Genomic DNA, 7,237 nt, shown 5'->3' on the forward strand with positions numbered 1-7,237 from the left:
GATGGCTCTCCCATCCTGGCCCTTTCCGCAGAGTGAAGGGCCCCCCTCAGAATGATGGCCATTGCCTGCTGGGCTCCAGAAGCCAGGGATATTTGGTAGTGAAATAGCATGGGAGCCCCACAGTCAGGAGACCCGGAGAGCAGTGCCCCAGAGTTGGGGAGGTGCCAGTCATGGGAATCAGTCCACATCGGGGCCTGCCTGCCCGGTCCCCTTCCTGATGTTTGGTTATGGGGTAGGTGAATCTCCTTTCTGCCTAGACTCATGCCTGTGGGGTCCAACATTCCCAGCCAAATTGGCCTGGTTCACACGAAAGAACCAGGGCCAGAGAACTGCCTGCCTTGTTTCAGCCTCAGGAAACACTGGGTGTCAGCTAATATTAAGTAGTGGCTCGCTCTATCCACCCACTCCTGCTCTCCCTACACGCTGTGTCCGACTGAGCTGTTTTCCTCCCGAGGAGGATGATATCACACATAACTATTTCAATACGTCCGTAAGAGTCTAATACAAATTCAGTCACATACAAAACTAAACAGAAAAAGACTGAAACGAGGCCTGACTTGAAGCTGGGGTCAGTGTGGACATATCGGGGGAAATAACTGGCCCCTGCCCGAATGAAGCAACTGCACGGGGCTGTTTGCTACCTCTTTGCTGGCTTCCGTGTGTAATGAGAGCCAGTACCACTAGAATTTGTTTTGCAAATTAAAAAATAAACCCCTTAGCCCTCCATCTAGTGGTGCTGTCCTTATTTTATGGGCCAGGAACCGACACATACACACACACTCCACACACACACACAGTGATGATGAAGTACTGAACTGTGACTTCACCTGTGATGATTTCAAGTTCATTTGCAAATGACCCTCATGAGTGAGACGCATCTGCAGTATCAGTGTTTTGCCAACACAGCCCTTTTGCCCGCCCTCACCCACTCCGGGACACGCTTGGCCATGTGACCCAGCTTCCCGGCCACTGACCCTGCCCCAAGAAGCACCTTCCTGGACCTACTGCCTCTTCTTTGGTGTGACTTCCCTGAATCAAAAACTATGAATATTTTCCATGGTTTGAACTACCCCCAGGTTCAAGGGTGGAGCTGCAACACCCACGGCAGAGGAGTGGGCAGACGCATGGACAGCCTGCACCCCAGCGCCCCCAAACTAGTCAGATCACGCTTTTGTGCAATGCTCAGTATGCGGAAACACATCCATTGCCAAGTCAGGAGTTCTGTGTTTGTTTTTAAGAGCAGCAAACAGGAATCCTGCAGCTCTTTGCAACAGTTCTTTTCCGCACTGGGATTGAGCAGGAATCCAGGGTAGAGAAAGGAAGTCTGGGTTTTCCTGGACACCGTTTTCCAGTGTTGACACTGCCTTGCTGTTCCGATGTATCTCAGCCCAGCTTCCTCTTAGCTTTCTGAAGAATTCTGCCACAACAACCCTTTCCTTGGAGCCCTGCACCTGCACATGGCCAGCCTGTTCCACTGGCCGGGAGAAGGAGCTGGGGCATCCCTGTCCCTCTTCTAGTGCCCAAGTGAAACCTTGCCAGGCTGTCTCTAGAACGGTGTTTCTGGCACGAGTGAGCCCCATGATTGCAGAAGTACACTGATGCAGCTCTCCTCTCCTCCACCTTTCTGGGAGGCCACTTCTCTTTCCACTTGATTTCCTCCCAAAGGGTTGGCAACAACATGGGCAAAAGTGGCAGTGCCACTTCAGGTGGGCCTCGGTTTCCTCATCTCTAAACCAAAGCAGCTACACCAGGCTACCCCAAGGCCTGTCCCAGCACTAAGAAAATGACTCTAGAGAGAAGAGCCCTGCATCAAATCCGTGAAGCAACTGCCGTGCACCAGAATATTCCACACAGCTCTGGCCAGATGGGAAAGGGGCGCTGGGGCTGGGCACAGTCACAGAAGCTGAACAATACAAGAGATAGTAAAGGGGCTGGCTCCTCAGGGGTACATGGGTCATGAGAGCCCAGGGGTCACTTGTCTTTGCGAAGGACCCTATTGTGGTTTAGATGGAAAGTGTCCCCCAAAGGCCCCTGTGATCAGAAGTGGGACCTTCAGAAGTTGGTCGGATCATGAGTGCTTGATTTCATGGGTGGATTCATCTATCAATGGATCCATAACTTGGAAAACTTAGGAAGTGGGGCCTAGATAAAGGGAGCGAGTCATGGAAATGTGACCTTGGGGAAAATACCTGTCCCCTGCTGCCAGATCCGCTGGCCTCTCTGCCTCCTTGCGACCAGGAGATGAGCGTCCTTCCTGGCTATGGGCTCCTCCATGCTGTCCTGCTTCATCACTGAAGCAAAACAATGGAGACAGCTGACCGTGGCCTGAAACCACCGAAGCCATGAGCCAAATAGACCTATCTTCCTTTAAACTGACTTCTTTGGGTATTTTTTATAACAACAGGATACAGGCCGGCCTGCTCTTCTCCCTGCAGCACCTTGTCAGGGAGAGCAGAGGGCACATGCTGGGCCTCTCATGGAAACAGAGGAGGCTAACGGACACCAGCTGCAGAGCCTTCAAATTCATCTCCACATTGTCAAGGTTTGTGTGTTTTCTCTGCTTTAAAATGCTTTCTGCCCTCCTGGAAACACCATGAGGATCATCGTGGGAAGCTGCCATGTATGGAAAACCTGCCGTGTGGGAACATAGCCCAAAGCAGAGGCCTCTGCTTACAGGCCAGTTTCTGGGTTCATCTTGGCCCTGGCTGTGTGTGCACATCTATTCCTGCTCCAAATGTGCAGAACCCTCCATGCGTCACTCCCTTGGTGCCACTGCTGTCCGCACATAGCCCACACTGAAGTAGAAAGGGGGTGAGGGCTGGGTGTTTCTGTCTTTATTGCAACAGACTCAAACAGGCATGCAACACCCTCTGCAGAGCCACGGTGCACAGCCCCAGGCCTGCCAGGGGCCTTGTCCCAGGCAGACAGCTCTCCAGCTCCCACTGCCTCCCAACTGGCCTCCCCCTGGGGCTGGGGAAGCTAGACTGAACCCTCCCAGAAGCCCTCGCTCTTGGGCTCCTCCATGACTTCATACCTTATGACATCCCACCACTACAGGACCACCTGCTCCTGAAAGTCCGCCCACTCACGCCAGGCTACCTCCAAGCTGCCAGCTTCCCTGCAAAGTGGGTCCTCCCCAGAGCAGCTCACCTGTGTCCTGCTAACCATGTCTGCTCCCCAATGTCACTTCCCTAGTTGTGTCTTATTTCATATTCCTGACATGAACTGAGCCCTGGGTATATCCGAGCCCTGGTTATGTCCGAGCCCTGGATATAGCCAAGCCCTGGGAATATCTGAGCCCTGGGTATATCCAAGCTCTAGGTATATCTGAGCCCTAGGTATATCCAAACCCTGGGTATGTCCAAGCCCTGGGTATAACCGAGCCCTGGGTATGTTCGAGCCCTGGGTATATCCGAACCCTGGGTATGTTCGAGCCCTGGGTATATCCAAGCCCTAGGTATATCCGAATCCTGGGTATGTCTGAGCCCTGGGTATAACCGAGCCCTGGGTATATCCGAGCCCTGGGTATATCTGAGCCCTAGGTATATCCAGGACTCTAAAACCGGGAGTGTGTTTTATCATTTCATCTTCCCAGTAGATGAAAGGGAAGTAGGCCACAGGGTCAGGTTCCTGATTATGTAGATCAGTCACCTAGCTTTTTAGACAAGATTCAAATCAAAGTTACCGAGCAAGCCAGGGAGGATGGCTGCCTGTAACTGGGTAGGGCTGTCACCCACCAGGACACTCAGCCCCACAAGGGCATGGCCGGGTTACCGGCAGCCCTGCAAAGGCTCAGCTTCCCAGGCAGCAGCATGAGGAAGCCCAGCCTCTGAGCTCAGGAGAGGGACCCAGATGAAGGCCCTGGGTTCTGCAAATCCCTAGAGCGGGCCTGTGGGGTCACTGTGTCAAGCCTCCCAGCACCCGTGGGCACATGGCAGGATGACTAAGAACAGCAGGAGCAGGGGCAGTCGCCCCCTCACCTGTGCACCAGCGACTGCTGGGGCCAGCAGGCGAAAGAGCCTTACTCCTGTCTGCGTCCCTGTACACTGACCTCCAGACCCCCACAGGACACCACAGTACCTGCGACTCTGCTCAGCATGTTAGTACCCTCTGGGGAGCACTCAGAGGATTCTTCCAGGATGTATTTCCAAAGAGGTCATATAGGTCATGGACATCCCGCCCTGGGAGACCAGGTCCTCAAAGGGCTGCTCCATGACAGCCCTGCTGTGGCCTCCTGCAGGTGACCCCCAGTGACCACACCGGTGCCACCTCTTCCTTTTGCTCATGATCATGGAATACGTAAGCCAAATTGTATAAAAGCCAAGCTGGGCATGTTCGGATGCAAAGTAGATCTCCTGTCAGGAAAACAGAGGCTCCTTTAAAAACTGGGCAGGTGGGGAATCCTCCCATAACAAAAGGAGCATTCTTTTGGGGAAGATAAGCAGCAATTGTTCTGTCCATTTTTCCTTCTGCAGTGCTGGGTTTCAGGCCCAGGGCCTCGCACATGCTGGGCAAGCGTGCTGTGCTGAGCTGCACCCCAGCCCAACAGTGGATAAAACCCCACATAGCCAGGGTGTCCGGAATTCTCCATCCACTGGAGAATCCAGATGGAGAGGCAAACAGGCCAATCCAAGGTTTCTCAAACCTAGCAAAGTGTTGTTAGAGTCCAAAGAATTGTTCCTTTGGCAGATCCAGTCCCCAACACAAGGTCTACACGGGATCCTATCGGCAACATCTCTACGACTCAGAGGAGCTTTGCTCTGTTCTGAGCATTCTGCAGCTCCTTTACCTGCTATGTTTGTATGTGTCCCTCAGTGACTGGGGTGTGGTACGCAGGACTCTCTCCTACCTGCACCCTTTTGGAAGTTCTGCTGGCCTCGGAGGATGAGCTGGACTGTGCCTGTCCAGGGGCAGGAAACCGCGTTACGGCCAGAGTCTAAATTACAGACAATAAAAACAAGCATGAACAACCAAGAAATGCCACCAGGAAGGACACACAGAAACAGCATACAGACAGCCCCGTAGCTCTTAAAGACAGGCTGGCCATGCCCCAGGACGTCCTCAGAGGAAAGCGTTCTGCCCAGATGGCTCTGCAGGTGAATTCTGTCAGTTAAAGAGGAACGCTCTGGAAAACGGTAGAAGAGGAAACGGTTCCCAGCTCATTCATGAAGTCTGTGTAATCACAATTCTCAAGTCCATTGGAGACATTAAAAGCAAGAGAAATTACAGACTGGTCTCTTTTATGAGCATAAAACCAGGATAACACATTGCAGCCAAACTGAACTCATTCCAGGAATGCAAAGTCAGCTAAATGGCGACCAATCAGAAATCGAAATACCTTGTCACCTTAATAAGATAAGGGATTTTTAAATCATATGTAGGCTTCTCAACAAATGCAGAAAGTGTAGGATGGAAGTCCACCTATCTGTGGCTTTTTAGATATGTTAGAAAACCTGGGACAGAACGAGCTCTCCCTCTGGCTCCGAGGGACCCAAACACCTGAGTTAGTGGTCAGGGTTCTGAGTTTCCTGGGCACTGAGATTCGGATCTCAGTGGAGCTGACCAGGGGCCAGAGATGCTGGAGAGCAGGAAAAGAAAGGTGAAAAAAAATCTGGGAAAGGAGAAAATAAAACAATCAATCTTACGAATAAAATGATTTTCTAGGGTGAAAATACAAAAGACCTAAGAAAATAATAAAAATTTAAAAAATATATATAGCAAGTTTTCTGGACAGAGATAAGACTCAAATCGAAGCCTGCCTCAGCAGGCTCAGTGGTAAATGAGTGACAGAGATAAGAGTTTTGTCAAACACCAGGAAGCACATTTTGCAGGCCTCTTGATATGTACATGCCTGAAAACGTCACTATAAAAATGTCACGCAGTGCTGTCACATGGAACTTGCAGGTCCTCTGAGAGCCCGTGTGTGGAGCGCTTGGTCTCCAGCACTGCACTGCTGGGAGATTGTGGGGCCTTACAGAGGCAGGGCCTCACGGGAGCAGTGGCCTCCCTGGGGGTGGCCCTGAAGGAGAGGCTGGGACTCTGCCCTCCCTCCCTTTCTTTGCATCCGGGCTCTCTGCGGGAACGGTTCCTCCACCGCCTGCTCCTGCCTGCTGTGTTCTTCACCACAGGCCAAAAGGCAACAGGGAGACTGAAGATTCCAAAACCGTGGGTCAAGGTGAACTTTTCCTTTCTTTTTCTATCATCTCAGGTGTATGTTACAGCAGTGGAAAGCTGGCTAGCACACACAGATGTAATAAAATCGTATTTTTAAAGAAGAAATAATCCTGGGCATATAATTCTTCCTGTGAGCTACCAGGGGCTCCAGAAGGAGAACACCGTGTCCCTGGGAGGCCACTGCACTCTGATTCGGGACGCTCAGTCTCCAGGCCTTGGTGAAAAGCCTCTGCCCATTTCGTCTGTCTGTCTGGTCCCCACCAGACCATGGCAGAAATCAGCACCAGTCTGTGCAGTTCGCATACCTTCTCCGGGCTTTGCTCTGCAGACGCCTGCGTGTCCTGGAGAAACAGCTGAGCCAGAAACAGCGGCTGGCGACAGTCACCTGAGCTGGAGAGTTATTTTCTTCTCTCTGGGTCCAATTCTTCTAGTCAGGTGGTGAAACAGTCTGTGGAGGAGGAGGAGGAGTTCTGCACAGTGAAAAATTCCATCCACACAGTGGAAAAGCCACGTGTTTTCAAGGACACAGCGTGAGAGACGGAAGAGCCGGCCTGGCCTGAAAGAGCTGGCACGGTGGACAGACAGGCCCCTCGCTGCAGGCCACACGCAGGTCAGCCTCCGGCCTCCCTGGCAGGAACTCCCTGGCAGCCTGGTGTCCCGGAAGTAGGTCCAGCCCTGGGGTGAAGGTCATGGAGCAGAGTGGATGAAGAAGACGTGGAGAAGCCCACTCAGCCCTTCTGAGAAGGGACTTGGGGTCCCAGACCCAAGGATCGCAGGGGCTTATAGAGACCGGCTATGGGCTCACAGGACAAAGCCCAGATTTGTTCACTGTGAGCTCACATTACATCCAGGCACTGGACAGGAACTGAAAAAGAAATGTTTAATTTTTTCCTCCGCCTTAGGGAAAATCAGCTTTCGTGGCAGTGACTGGGACCTAAGGTACGGAAAGGACCCCTTGCTGAAGGAGGAAGGGCATCACCGCCCTCTTACAGCAGACCCTGAGTGATGACCCCCACGTACGCATACGTAGCTACCGTGTTAACAAGGGGCAGCTGTGACTCTA

At 52.3% G+C, this 7,237-nt stretch overlaps 1 long non-coding RNA gene across 5 annotated transcripts in view; it reads right to left on the reverse strand.

The window, feature by feature from the left end:
- LOC106028633 (uncharacterized) overlaps window positions 1–7,005 on the reverse strand; it is a 54,953-nt gene extending 47,948 nt beyond the window's left edge. For 2 of the 5 annotated variants that reach the window (XR_010040038.1, XR_010040039.1), the window contains exons 1-2: window positions 6,480–7,005; window positions 4,850–4,936 (exon numbers count right to left, since the gene is read on the reverse strand). This is a non-coding gene — a long non-coding RNA (uncharacterized LOC106028633). The remainder of the gene's footprint in view (window positions 1–4,849; window positions 4,937–6,479) is intronic. The other 3 variants (XR_010040037.1, XR_002792226.2, XR_010040036.1) reach the window with 3 other exon arrangements.
- Window positions 7,006–7,237: the final 232 nt, after the last annotated feature.

This window comes from Cavia porcellus, unplaced genomic scaffold (assembly GCF_034190915.1).
Source record: "Cavia porcellus strain 051 isolate PalLab524CR breed Dunkin Hartley unplaced genomic scaffold, mCavPor4.1 scaffold_17, whole genome shotgun sequence".
Taxonomy (NCBI): Eukaryota; Metazoa; Chordata; class Mammalia; order Rodentia; family Caviidae; genus Cavia; species Cavia porcellus.